At 51.3% G+C, this 14540-nt stretch overlaps 1 protein-coding gene across 1 annotated transcript in view; it reads right to left on the bottom strand.

Annotated features, from left to right (window-relative positions):
* The window catches only part of NTN1 (netrin 1), a 205387-nt gene extending 194759 nt beyond the window's left edge, over positions 1–10628 (bottom strand). Inside the window, exon 1 of the mRNA XM_070389483.1 lies at positions 10485–10628. The gene's annotated coding sequence lies outside the window, so the exon portion shown is untranslated. The remainder of the gene's footprint in view (positions 1–10484) is intronic.
* Between the last annotated feature and the right edge of the window lie 3912 nt (positions 10629–14540).

The following is a 14540-nucleotide window of genomic DNA, read 5'->3' as shown; positions in this document are numbered from 1 at the left end:
GTCACTCAGTCGTGTCCGACTCTGTGACTCCGTGACTCCATGGACTGCAGCCCACCAGGCTCCGCTGTCCATGGAATGCTCCAGGCAAGAATACTGGAGAATTTCCTCCTCCGGGGGATCTTCCCAACCCAGGGATTGAACCGAGGTCTCCCGCATTGCGGGCAGACTCTTTACTGACTGAGCCACCAGGGGATCCCTTTTTATTTCACCCAAAACTCTTGTCTCCAAGATTCGATGCGGCCCCAGTGCACAGAGGCTGAGCTTCTGTCATCAATGTTTTCAAAGAAAGAGAAGAGTGACCTGCGTAGGGAGGAGTCAGCATGGACGAGATGTGGACGGGGGAACAGCTGTATGGTTCTGGCCTTAGAGGAGCAGGGGGTTGCTGTCAGTTCCATGAAGATCACAAGAACAATGGAGATTGAGGAGAACAAGAGCTCCCCCTGCCTGGGTGCTGGGTGCCTCTGGTGTGGACAAGAACAGCCCCTCTGAACAGTGTGAATGGGACCTGGGGGAGGGCCAGGCTGGAGGGTCAGCATGAAGGTGGGGTGGGAGGAGCAATGGGAGAAAAAGGTGAGGATGCAGGGAGGGAACATCTCATAATGGGAGGGGGTGGTTCTCAGGCCAGTGGTTCACAAGGAAGGAGGACAGGAAAAGAGGGCTTCGGAGAAACGAGATGACCCGAGGGACCTTCACCTTGGGTATGACTGAGGGTTTTACTTTTGAAGTCAAACATTTATATAACGTCTGCCGTGTGTCAAGTCCTCTTCTAAGCACTCTGTCAGGCTTACAAGCACTCATAATTCTTGTAAGAATCTTATGAGATAGGGATAGTCCTAGCTCCATTTTACAGAGACTCGGGAAAGTTGCTGAAGCTCATATCACTGATGAGTAGAAGAGCAGGAATTTGAACTGAAATGGTCTGGATGCAGGGTTCAGAGCTTTTAGTCGGCACCTGTGGGCAAGACGGGCTTGGTTGATGTTATCTGACACAAATGGGTCTCAGTTGTGTCTAGACAAGAGACGGGGTCCGGGTGGACCAGAAGTTTGAGCTGTGACCAGGCTTGACTGTGCTTCTGAGCACGTCCTGTCCAGTTAAGAGAACACACGTTAAATGAAGTGGTTTCCAGGACTCCTGACATAGTCTGGAAATTACAGCAGTGGAGGATTTTGATGCGGGTACCTGGCTTCCCCAGAGGAGTCAGTGGGGTCTGAATTGATTGTGTTACTTTGGGAAACAGAAAGAACTTGACTCAAACAAAACTTGACTCCAATTCACAACTTCATTGTGTGACCCTGAGCAAGTTGCTTCACCCATCAAGTTGGAAACCCATTGGTTTTCTCCCAGCGAAATGGAGACCATCACACTTACCTTATCAAGTGATTAAAAAAGCACCTGTAAAAGGAAAGAAGCTGGCAGACTGAGTATATGACAGTTGAGGGTGTTTGAGGTTGGTTGGTTGGTTTTTAACTATTCATAATCCTCAGATCACTCACCCTGGAAGAAGTTAGGGGCCTCCTCTCATTTTGAGGCTTTGAGAGCCCAGCTCACCTGGTCAGCCTCTTGGAGACGCTCAAGGGATCCCAGGCCCCTGGACTTGACGCCAAGAGATCTGACTGTTCTGGAGTGTGCAGGAGAACAGGTGGGTCTAGAGCGTAGGTTTCCCCGAGCTTTGTCCGGGCCTCAGTGCTCTTGATCAGCTTCTTCAGCTGCCCTCCCTTAGTGCCAGCTTCTTGGCTGAGGATTCCGGAGCTGGGCAAAGAAGCCCATACAAACCCCAAACCCGCCAAATCCCTTAATCTACCGGAGCTCTTTGAAGGGGTGAAAACCGCCTGTGGATAAGGGGAACCAGCAGATGTAATTTATTTTCATTTGCAAAAAAAGCTTTTGAAAGGTCCCACCCTGAATGCTACTACAATAAAGAAAATGGGTCACCGTCCAGGGAAGCTTTGTCAAGGGTGGAAGTCTGGCCTTGAAGGAAGGAAACAAAGGGTGGACATAAAAGGACGGTTCTCTGGGGAGGGGGGAAATTATGGGAAACCTCTGGACCCAGAGCTCAGCTCACTGAACACCCACACACAGTCTGAAGGAGGGGATCCCCTCACATGTAGAGGTGACAGTCGAGCGACATCAGGCAGAAGAAGGTGAACTGGAGGATCTTTAGAAGTTGAATGGTTCATGGGACACAGGTTCGGCAGAAGGTGATGTATTGAGGACAAAATCATCTGAAGGACTCTTAAAGGGTGAAAGATTATCAAATACACTTGAAAAATACTATTTTAGGAGTGTAGTACAAATTCCTTCCTTAAGATAAGTACTCCACGCAGATGCTATTGGCATTTGGGGCCAGACAGTTCTTCACTGGGCAGAGCAGTCCTGTGTCCACTACAGGATGTTCAGTGTCCCTGATTCCTATCCACTAAAAGCTTCTAAGTCCCACCCCCAACATACACACATCACTGTGACAACTGACAAATGGTTCCTCTCATTTATAAGTCCCCCTAAAAGAGCCCTCATTCCAGTCCCATCCTGATCGACTTGAAATTTAGCTCAGGGTCTTCCTAAGGCCAAAAAGGTAAGAGAACCAGAAATAAAAACAGAATGCATTTGGGTTTAGAATCTTCTTCTGGGACGTTCTAGTCATCACATCTCAAAATGATTGCAATAAGTGCTAGAAACACAAACAGAGCAGAGGATGGGGGCACAGTGCCAGGAGAGGAGGTGGGTTTTAGACAAGATACTTGGGGTGGGAGAGGCTCTGAGAGGGATCCAGTAGAGCTAAGTGAAGAAGGGAGCTGGGGGGATATGCTGGTGGCAGGGGGACAGCGGGAGTGTGCATTCCAGTGGAAGGAAACGGCAAGTGCAAAGGTCCTGACGCAGAGCTTGACTTGCGTAAGGAACACGAACAAGGGGCTTGGTGAGCAAGATGGGAGTGCTGGGAGGTGAGCTCAAAGAAGTCGCCATGCAGGCCAGAGAACACAGGGCTTTGCAGATTTTGAGAAGGAATTTGAGCACTCAATGATGAATTCTGGGTACCTCCAAGGCTTTGGAGGCTCTTCCCATGGCTCTTCATATCATAATGCTTCCCTGACTAATCCATCAACTTCTCGAGAGAGGAACTGGGTCTTTACTCTTTGAATCCCCAGAGTTTAACAGACTGCCTGGCACAGGATAGGAATGTACTACAAACTCATTAAAATCAATCAAAGCATGACATTATGGACAACTGATGTCACCAACTGAGGTAGGTTGAAAAATGTCCTCCACCTCCACCCTCAGAGATATCTGTGTATTAATTCCTGGAACCTGCGAATGCTACTTTATGTGGCAAAAAATGAGTCTCAGCAGATGTGATGAAAGTAAAGGATACTGAGATGGGAAGATCATCCTGGATTATCTGGGTGGGCCCTAAATGCCATCACATGTCCTTATAAGAAGAAGGGAGGGGGAGATCCAACAAATTAGAAAAGGGCAGGCAAAGACAGAGGCAGAAATCAGAGTGATGTGGCCACAAGCCAAGGAATATTGGCAGCTACCAGAAGCTGAAAGAGACAAGGAACTGATTCTCCTCCAGAGCCTCTGTAGAAAGCACAGCCCTTGGTTTTAGTCCAGTGACACTGATTTCAAATTTCTGGCCTCCAGAATTGCGAGAAAATAAATTGCTGTTGTTTTAAGCCTCCAAATTTGTGGGAATTTGGTACAGTGGCCATCAGAACTAATACACCACCAAATAGTAGAAATGCCAGAGTTCAGCAGGTTCCTTGCAAATCTTACGAGGCAAGCTTGGGGTAAATGAAAGGAACAAAAAGAGGGAGCATTAACACTCCGGCTTTGGAATGTTTCCCAAGTCTTCCTTTGGGTCTTCTTCCCAGGGGCTGTATGGCCACGTCCCCCTATTCCTTACTTCATGCAATGCTGAGTTCAGGGCCTCCCACATTAGCTTGCCAGGTGCTCCCTCTTTCTGGAGGCCAGGGTCTCAGCATCCTTTACGATTCGGAACACAGTTCAGAAACAAGTTAATAGTCTCCTGGGCCTTTGAGAGAAGAGTCACCATGATATCCAGGGATTTCAGTTTGCATGGAAGCCAGAATACTTCACTTAGAAGTGTTTATGAGGTCAGGCATCTTCTGTTCTTCCAGGGTCACAGAGAATCACAGATCAGGACCCTAGGGGAATAGGTGACTGGGGGACAGTAACAGGCTGAGAAGTGACTGCTGAAGGGAGTATCCATTTCAGCCACCACCCAGGGATCAGGGCAGGTCTTGCAACCACCCAGCTTTCCAAGGGCATTACTGTCTGAGAGCCCAGAGGAGCTAGGAAAGTATAAGAGCAGCCCTTAGTGAGCATCCATTGAGTCAGGGCTCCCCTTTAACAATGAGGAGACTGAGGCAGGGAGGCTGAGTGAATTGCCCAGAAGCTGATGTTCTGAGAGATGGCTTCACAATGACTCCTTGGAATGGCTGTGGGTCACCCATTCAACTTCACCTAGGGAATACCTGCTATATTCAATTCTGCTAAATTAGGTGGAGAAAAAAATCATGATTCTGGAGGGGCAAATGATTACATAAAAATTTTCTATGCTTCAAGAAGTAAGCTTCAGTTAACTGCAAAAATCAATTATGTGGAACACCTTATGTTCCCCAAATGTCAGTAAAATGAGGTATTACGGGTCTACACGTCACACAGGGAGAAGACTTAGGGGACCAATTCCAAGAGGTGGTGCGTGATGAAAACAGCCATGGACCATTGACTCCAAATAGATTGAGTAAGTGCATGGATAATAAGGTATTAAGGGAAAGTAGGAGTGGGGGGGGAGGGGGACCTCTCCCTCACTGATGCTACCATCAGGCAGGGGGTACCACTGTGCTAGGCCCCAGAATGATGCCAGAAGCTAGTCACAAGGATGGATGGACATGACCTAACCTAGGGAGCTACCTCCTTGTCTCTGGCTGAGCACCCTGCTTATGGGGCCTCCCAGGGGTCCCAGGTCCCTGGGACTGGAGGGACCTGGGATGCCTGGGTTTGTCAGGAGCTGCCTGGGTGGGTGACAGGATAGTACAGGCCTGGATCATGCTCCAGGCATACACACTTCTTGATCTTCACACCTCTGCGACCGTGGGTACCAAGGACTGAATGACTGTGTCCCTCCCCCAGATTCATTTAAAGAGCCAATCCCCAACACAGTAGCATTTGGAGCTGGGGCCTTTGTGAAAGACTAACACAACACTAGATCTTGAAGGTGGAGCCCTCGTGATAGGATTAGTGCCCTTATAAAGGAGACATGAAATTAATAGAATGTGACATATCCATTATATCTAAATTTTTAAAATTAAATTGTTTTTTAAAAAACACATGAGAAACAAGACCTTTCTCTCTACCATATGAGGACACAGCCATTTGCAAACCAGGAAGAGAGCCCTCACCAGTTACCGAATCAGCCAGCACCTTCATCTTGGACTTCCCAGCCTCCAGAACCATGAGAAATGAACATCTGTAGCCCCAGTCGCCCAGTCTATGGTGTTCTGTTAGAGCGGCCTGGACTGACAGTGGGCAAGTCATTTCACCTCTCTGAGCATCAACTTCCTCTTCTGAAAAATGTGGATGGTATTATCATTTGTCCCCTTACTTTCTTCCTTCCTCCCTCCCTTCCTTCCATAGATATCAGGAGTATACAGTTTAAAAAGGCATGTACAAAAGACCCTGAGATGTCCGAAGTCTGAAGCCCTAAAGAAATATAATTTTAATAACGTCATGTGAAACCAGCTAACCCAGTGCCTCTACCATCACCATGGTTACCACAAGGATGCTACCCTCTTGAGAGGATGACAAACTGCCCTCAGGCAACAGAAACTCATATACAGGACAGTGCCCCTAGCACTGCAGAAAGACTGGACTTTGGTGTTAATAATGTCAATAATCCTTTCCTAATTACCAATTAATAGTCATAATAAGTCAACAAGCATGAATAATAAGTGTCAATCAAAAGTATCTGATTCAGCTTGGGGTCAAGGTAGATCTGTCAAGAGTGGAGCCTCAGAGCAGCAACCACAGTCGTAAACACAACCATAATCACAGCCACAGCCGGAATCACAATCACAACCTTCATCACAACCACAGTCATAATCACGATCGTCATGACAGCTCACACTTACAGAATGCTTCACTCACTGCCAGGCCTGGTCTGGGAATGGGTCTGCTGGATTTCAGCCAGGAAGCTTGTTGAGGCAAGGGCAGTGGTGGAGAGGCTGGAAGGGAATCTGTGAGAAGTTTCTCTTCTTGGAAAACAGAGGCAGGGGGAGGGTAAGGCAGACCATAAGCCCCATGACTGGGGCAGCATCATTCTTGCTCACTAGTGTCTGCCCAACACCCAGCACAGAGCTTGGCACATATTAGGCATTCAAAAAAATGTTTACTAGGGACTTCTCTGGAGGTCCAGTGGGTAAGACACCATGCTTCCACAGCAGGGGGCACAGGTTTGATCCCTGGTCGGGGAGCTAAGATCCCACATGCCATGTGGGATGGCATGGCCAAAAAATAGAAAAAACAACAACAAAAGCAAACAAACAAAATTTTTAAAAAATGTTTGCTAAATGAACAGCAAGGGGCCTGCCCAGGATGTCCCTAGGGAAGAAGCAGAGGTTTCTTGTTGTCCAGGAGCACATCTGGGCTTGAGATTAGTGAATCAAATTCTGCTTCCCTGGGTCTTTGATTTCCAATAACTCTTCACGTATTTGATGACCATTTACACTGCAGGTCACATTGGCCTTGCTTGGAGAACTAAATAATCCTGGCATCATCAACATCTCCTAACCTATGAAATAGGCACGCATGTACGCACACACGTCTCCAGGCTGCAGAGTGGGAGCCAGCCCTTTTCAGCAGGAGCCAAGGACCCTCCCTGGGCTGGGTGCCCTCACCCCAGATCCAAAGGGCTTAGGAGACGGCTGCCTTCTGCCTGGGCCCCCTCCACTAGGATCTGATTTTCTCATCATCTGGATAGTCTCAGCAACTCATAGCAAAGGGATGAACCAGCCTGACCTTTCTGGAGGTTTGTTTAAAGCAGAACAATGTTTGTCTTGTCCAAACACTATGAATTACTCCAGAGAATCCTGCCCAGTTTTACAATCCGCAGCTACAAACGGCTTACATAAATAGGGACTCGTCCCCTCCCCGTCCCCCCTCTGTTCCTAACAGCTTCTCCCCACATCCCAACTTCCCTCCACTCTTCCAGGCCTCCCCCTGTGCCCCCTCACCCTTCCTCTCTTCTGAGCCCCAGCCTGGTGAAGGGCAGGTGTCCGTGGTTCCAGGCGACAGCTCACACCTGGGTTATTGCTGGCACAGATCCCGCCGGTGGGCTGCTCTCCCCGGCGTGGGCCAGGTTTGCCTGGCTCGCAGGGAGGGGAGGTAGGGGCGCCTTCCGGGCACATCTGTACTATCTGTGTGGGGCCAGCAGTGCACAGAGTTAGGTCCAGCTGGGAAAGTGTTGGGAAGAGGAGGCCCCTAGGTTTGGGGGCAAAACATCCAGTCACCCTGCAACCCACTTGGACCATTCCTTGTCTGACAGGATGCTCAGCACCCCCACAGCTGCTGCTTCATAGGCTGCGCATTCAGGGGATCTGAGGTTTCTTCTTAGAAGTGCACCCCACTCACTGCGGGCCTCCAATGGTGGTGGGTAACAGTAAATGTCGTTCTGCCCATCGAATACGGGCCACAAAAAGCAAGCAGGGCCCATAATCCCATTAGGGAAGGGACTGCCGGGGAAAGAGCTGTTTGGGCTGGGCTTCCCTAAGTATAGTTTCAGTCCCACATGCATTGAAAGGCTTTGGGGAGCTCCTTTAAAATGTAGATTTCTGAGGACTTCCCTGGTGGTACAGTGGCTAAAACGCTGCCTTCCCAATGCAGGAGACCAGGGTTTGATTCCTGGGCGGGAAACTAGACCCTACATGCCATAACTAAGAGTTTGCATGATGCAACTAAAGATCCTATGAGCCACAACTGGAAAAAAAAAAAAAAAGTAGATTTCTGGGCCCCTCCCCCGGCCTAAAAAAGCCTGGAGGGTTGAGGGGAGGAGATGATGTTCAGGTCTGAAATTCACCTCCCTGCATGAAATCCTCTCCAGGCAAGTCCCCAGATTAATTAGCTGGATGACATCCGCCAGCCAATCACTTCGAGTTTCAGCTTCCCCATCTGTACAAAGCCCAGAGAATCTTTGAAAGGCCCCTTCCAGCTCTTAGAATGTGGTTTTAAGGAAAGCTGGCTACCAGAACCCAGAAGCAGCAAGGCTGGATGGAAGCAGCTGGAGAGAAAAATCAAGGGAGTCCTTAAACTCCGAGGAGAGGTGTTGGTGAAGACTTGGGGAGGTGCCGGGGAGGGTGCTGCTGGTTGGGCCGTGAGTGGTGTGTGGACTCCTTCCACCGAGGGCCCCACACTTGGAGCCAAGTGTGACCTCATTTCATCCTTGTTTTGCAGGCAAGGAAACTGAGACTCAGAAGGGAGGACGGACTTCTGCTCGGAAGTTGGTGAGTGGCGGGGATTCCATCACCGACACACCCTGGAACACCCATCTGGCCATTCCAGAAACGCCCCTTCCAGCCAGCTACTTCCCTTGTTTCAGCCTCTCCGCGGAGCACGGGGGTGTGTGTGTGTTTTAATCTCTCAGTCGTGTCAGACTCTGTGACCCCATTGACTGTAGCCCACCAGGCTCCTCTGTCCAGGGAATTCTCCAGGCAAGAATAGGGGAGTGGGCTGCCATTTCCCTCTCCAGGGGATCTTCCCCACCCAGAGATCCAGCTCGGGTCTCCTGCATTATAGGCAGATTCTTTACCGTCTGAGCCACCAGAGAAGCCTATTGCACCTTAGGGACAGAGCTCCTTCTCTTCCCCCAATGGGAGGGTGCCACTGGCCGGGAGGGCCCTGGGCCAAATCTGTCCCACGAAGTGGATGCGCGGTGAGCCTCCACGGCAGGAAAATCAACTGCCCGGAGCTTCACCCTGGAGAGAGCCAAGCCGGTCTGGTCTTACCCACCCCCAAGCTCCACAGCCGGGCTGGGGGCGCCCTCGGGGCGAGGTCGTCCCGGTTATGGTTGCGGCTGCAGCGCTCGATCCTCTTTCGCCCGAGGACAGGGAGCGCTGCCAAGGAGAGGCCCCAGCTCTCAGAGCCCGCAGACCGTTCGTGCCCAACACTCGGGGGGACCCGAGGTCAGAAGATAAAGCCGCCGCCACTCTCTCCGCTGATGCTTCGGGGTACACCCTGAGCTGGCAGGAGTGGCGAGCCGGGGGCCGCGAAGGGCACCTCCCCAGCCCCGCTGCTGGCAAAGACCTGGTGTCGCGGGAACTCGGGATCGAACGTCTGGTGCGGGTCGGGACAGTATCAGCGCGCCCTGCCTCTACGATCTCTGAGTGTGCACTGGGATCGCATTTCCACTTTGGAGATCCAGAAGCTTACCGTGCGACCCCGGGCAGCCGCGCGCGGCTCTGGGCCGCGCGCGATGCACTCCCCAGCCCAGCTCCAAAGTCCGCGCCTCGGATTAGCTGCGCCTCCCTTCCAGTTCAGCATTTGATTTTCTAATCAAGCTCTTTGTCCCCTGCGGCCTGAACCCGAGCCCCCTGCTTCCCCGTTTCCCCTAGGGCCCCGCCTGGGTCTCGCTGTCGCCCGACTTTCCCGTCGAAGGCAGTCGAGTGAGTGATTCGGGAGCCGAGGCCGAGGCCGGCGGGTCCGCGGCGCGGGCCGGGCTGTATGGAAATGGCCCGAGGAGCCGGCGGGCGCGGCGGCGATTTATTCTGGGAGTGACAGCCCCTTTGAGCGCTCAGCGAATGGCATTTTCTGTCTGTGAAAGCCTTTCTTCCCACCTCTGTTCAGATTAGCCCGGGGGATGAATGCGCCCATTATCCAGCCCGCTGACCATTCTGAAACGCCAAATTAATTACTAAGCACTGAATCAGGCGCCGGGGCCGGGGCACCGGGAGGTGTGAAAATAGCGAGCGACTGGAGCTGGGGAAGACGAGGGGCGCAGCGCCGAGAGGCCGGGCGGGGTGGCCCGGGGCGCGGGCGCGGGCGCGGCGGGTCTGGGGGCGGGCTTGGCCGGCCGCCGAGCGCGACCTGCCGGCGTGACCGGACGCGACCGCAGGGCGAGCGAGCTGCCGGGGCCCCGGGCGGGCGGCAAGGCGCGGAGCCGTGCGGCGGCTCCCGCGGATTGGGCTAGCAGGGGGCGCGGCCGGAGCGCGCCAAGTGCGCGGGGCGCGGGGCCGAGGCTGGAGCGTGCGCGGGGCGCCGGTGCGTCCCGGGCATCATCGCCCGGGACAGCTGCCCCAAGACGGCCCCGGTCCACGGGCGCCCCGCCGTCCCCTCCCAGGCGCTCGCCGCTCCAGCTGCCCTCCGAGGCCTTCAAACTTGCGCGCCGCCCGGCCACCACGGCCCCCGACTCGAGCTCCCTGAGAGCGAGGCCGCCTCCCCGGGCCCGGATTCCGGCTCGGCTGACCGCACTTACCTCCCGAGGCGCCGGGCGGGAGAGGGAGGCGAGCTCTCGGCGGCTCCCGCTGGAGTGCGCTGGGCGCGGGGAGCGCGCGCCTTTAAGACTCTTCCCCGAGACTCCGCCAGGTGGTGTCAGGCCGGCCGGGCCCTCTCGGCTCGGCACCCCCGCGGCCACCCTGCTCCCCAGCCCGCCCCGGGCGGAACCCGGCCGCTCGCTACCCCCTCGGCGCCCCGCCGAGCCCGCGCCAGCGGAGTGGAGCCCGAAGCTCGGGGGGACAGGATGGGTGGTGATTTGGGGACACACGGATGCTCAGGAGGAAGGCATCCATCCTACCCACTCTAGCTTTGGCGGATGGAGGAATTTCTCTTTGGCCGGATGTTGGGGGTGGGGGAAGAAGAGGCAAGGATCGAGAAGTCTAGTCTCAGGATGTGGGGGTACGGTCCTCACTGTCATCACCCCGGGACGCGCCTGAAGTCCGCGCGAAACTGGTCCTCTCGTCCTTGATCCAAGATGGCGAGTGACACGCCTCCCCCAGTCACCGCTGACACGACCGAAGCGTTAGAGAACTGTCGCCACTTAAAACTGGGGCTATAGGAGATTCACACTTCGGAAACAAAAGTTTTAGAGGACCCATGGGAAGGTTGAAGGAACTCCACCTTGGGCAGGCGAGAAGCCGGGTCGGCCTGGGATGCGCAAAGAGCACTCCTCTTTCCCGATGCCCTCTAGGAGCCCAGGGGGGTGAGCTCACGAGCCGCCGGCACCTGGGGACCCTCCCCGCCGGCTGCAGGGCACACGTTTGGAGGCATAAACTGTGATTCTAGCCTTAGGCCATTATTAAAATTTTGTATGTGTCTTCTCTTTCAAAAATAATTTTTTGACACTTGTTGAGATTTCAAACTGCACTAATAGTCAACTCAGTTTTTCTGTCTTCATCGTTCACTGCTATTTCTTTTATATAAACGTCTTCCTCATCCCTGAGTTCCTTATTTTGAGTAATCTCTCACACAACTGAAACTTACTTTTGAGTAACCCTGGGAGGGGGGGAAGGGCATGTGGGTGGTGGGCTTTTGGAATCTGTGTATGTCAACAGATGTCTCTCTGTTAACTTCTACAGACATTAGTCGGATATAGGATCCTATAGGATATAGGCTCCATACTTTATTTACATTTATGACACTGCAAGATAGGGATGTCTTAGCATAAAGCAGGGAGGCAGGTGGAAAGTACTTACTCTGATCTGTGACCCATGATCTGGGGGAATCCATGAAGTGACTCTTTGTGACTATTATTGTTCCATCCATCTTCTGATTTTTATGTCACAGAAATTTCTCCCAGGTTCTAGAGAATAACATCATTCGAAGTCTTTCATCTTATGGGGACCATCTGGCTTCAGTGTACTTTGTTAAAAGAAAAAAATATATGGGTTCTGTTACTGCCTCTTTTACTAATTGTCCCCCAGGGCTAGTCCCGCCTCTCTTCACATTCAGCGCTTCTCCCATAAAAATGAACAAATTGGGCTGCCTGACTGCTGTGGTCCTATCTATCGTCAATGATCTAGGAGCCTAAAATGCAATGACCCAGCCCACGGAGAGACCACGTCACACCAACTAGGATGCTATAACAGAAAAGACAGATAATTACAAGTGTGGGTGAGGGTGTGGAGAAATTGGAACCCTCCTGCATTCCTGATGCAAATGGAAAAAAAAAAAAAGGTACAGCCACTAGAAAAGACTGGCAGTTCCTCAAAAGGTTAAACATACAGTTTTCACAGGATCCAGCAATTCCACTCCTAGGTATATACTCAAGAGAAAGGAAAACATATGTCCACACAAAAACACCGTACACAAATATTCATAGTAGCACTAATCACAGTAGCCTCAAAGTGGAAACATCCCACATGGCCATCAATCAATGAATTAACGAATAAAATCTGGCATATCCAAATAATACAATATTATTCAGCTATAAAAAGAATGAAGTACTAATACATGCTACAACATGGATGAATCTTGAAGACAGTATGTTACGTGAAAGAAATGAGTCACCAAAGGTCATATATTGTAGGGTTCCATTTACTATGAAATGTCTTTAGAATAGGCAAATCCATAAGAGGCAGAAAATAGATTTGTGGTTGCCTATTACTTTGCCAACAAAGGTCTGTCTAGTCAAGGCTATGGTTTTTCCTGTGGTCATGTATGGATGTGAGTGTTGGACTGTGAAGAAAGCTGAGCACCGAAGAATTGATGCTTTTGAACTGTGGTGTTGGAGAAGACTCTTGAGAGTCCCTTGGACTGCAAGGAGATCCAACCAGTCCATTCTGAAGGAGATCAGCCCTGGGTGTACTTTGGAAGGAATGATGCTAAAGCTGAAACTCCAGTACTTTGGCCACCTGATGCGAAGAGTTGACTCATTGGAAAAGACTCTGATGCTGGGAGGGTTTGGGGGCAGGAGGAGAAGGGGACGACAGAGGATGAGATGGCTGGATGGCATCACCGACTCGATGGTCGTGAGTCTGAGTGAACTCCAGGAGTTGGTGATGGACAGGGAGGCCTGGCGTGCTGCAATTCTTGGGGTCGCAAAGAGTCAGACATGACTGAGTGACTGAACTGAACTGAATTGAGGGCTGGGGCTGGAGGTTGAGTGGGGAATGAGTGCTAACAGGAGTGGGCTTTCTTTTAGGGGTGATCAAAACTGATTGTGGTATGTGCATGCTCAGTCGCTCGGTCATGTCCGACTCTGTCTTTGCGACCCCATGGACTGTAGCCTGCCAGGCTTCTATGTTCATGGGATCCATCTCCTGCATTGGCAGGCAGATTTTTTTTTACCACTGAGCCACCTGGGAAGCCAAAATATATAGAGAAATATTACATTCTGTGTGCGTGCTCATGCTCAGTCAACTCCATGAACTGTAGCCCTCTGGGCTTCTCTGTCTATGGAATTTTCCAGGCAAGAATACTGAAGTGAGTTGCCATTTCCTACTCCAAGTGATCTTTCCAGCCCCGGGATCGAACCTGCATCTCTTTCGTATCCTGCATTGGCAGGCGGATTCTTTTACCACTAAGCCACCTGGGAATCCCTATTGGGTTACACAACTCTGTGAGTATACGAAAAGTATCATATTGTACACTTTAAGTGGATGAATTGTATGCTATGTGAATTGTGTCTCAATACAGACATTATATTAAAAAATATTTCCCGCCAGTTCAGGATCCTATGGAATCAAGGGTCCTGCCCAAGGAATCAAGCGCCCTCCTCACAGTTACACACAAAGGTTTCCATGGCAAGACATACAAAGGCAAGACTTTTCCGGATCTTGTTGTTCAGTCGGTAAGTCACATCCGATTCTTTTCTGCATCTTACCATATCCTAATACTTAGGTGTTACCTTTTTATTCTTCTTCCTCTCTGTTGGAAATCCTCCAACTGGCTGCAGGTAGCCCTGCACACTCAGTAAGCTGATTCTCAGAACAGGGTCTCCCAAGAGAGCAGCCACTTTCAAGACTATATAGCACAGTTACTAAGAGTAGCAACCATGGAACCAGACCTCCAGAGTTCAAATCCCAGACCTGTCTCTCACTAGCTACCTGACACGGTCCAGTCACTTACTTTCTCTTTTCCTCAATTTCCCCATGTGCAAAATGAGGATAACAGTGCCTGTTTCATAGAGATTATGTCAGGATTAAATGAGTTAATATACCTAAGATAGCTTCTGGTGGACTATCCTAAGTGTTGCTGTGCTGTGCTGGGCAAGTCGCTCAGTCGTGTCGGACTCTGCCACCCCGTGGACTGCAGCCCACCAGACTCTTCTGCCATGGGATTCTCCAGGCAAGAGTACTGGAGGGGGTTGCCGTGCTCTCCTCGAGGATCTTCATGAGTGTTAGCTGACGGTATTCCTCAGAGATGCAGGTTAAAGCACAGACCTGCTACTTTCCCATGTCCCACTAGGTGGCGCAATGGCACCACTTTGGGTAATGAAAATGGCCCCCTTTCACAAGGGTCCCTTGCACAGTTAACTCTGGACTTTGATAAACCATGCAGATAGTATTAACTTTGCATAAAGAGTGTCACAGTG

Source organism: Bos mutus, chromosome 19 (assembly GCF_027580195.1).
Source record: "Bos mutus isolate GX-2022 chromosome 19, NWIPB_WYAK_1.1, whole genome shotgun sequence".
Taxonomy (NCBI): domain Eukaryota; kingdom Metazoa; phylum Chordata; class Mammalia; order Artiodactyla; family Bovidae; genus Bos; species Bos mutus.
Note: the sequence above shows the minus strand (reverse complement) of the source record. Positions and strands in the feature narration are given on the sequence as shown.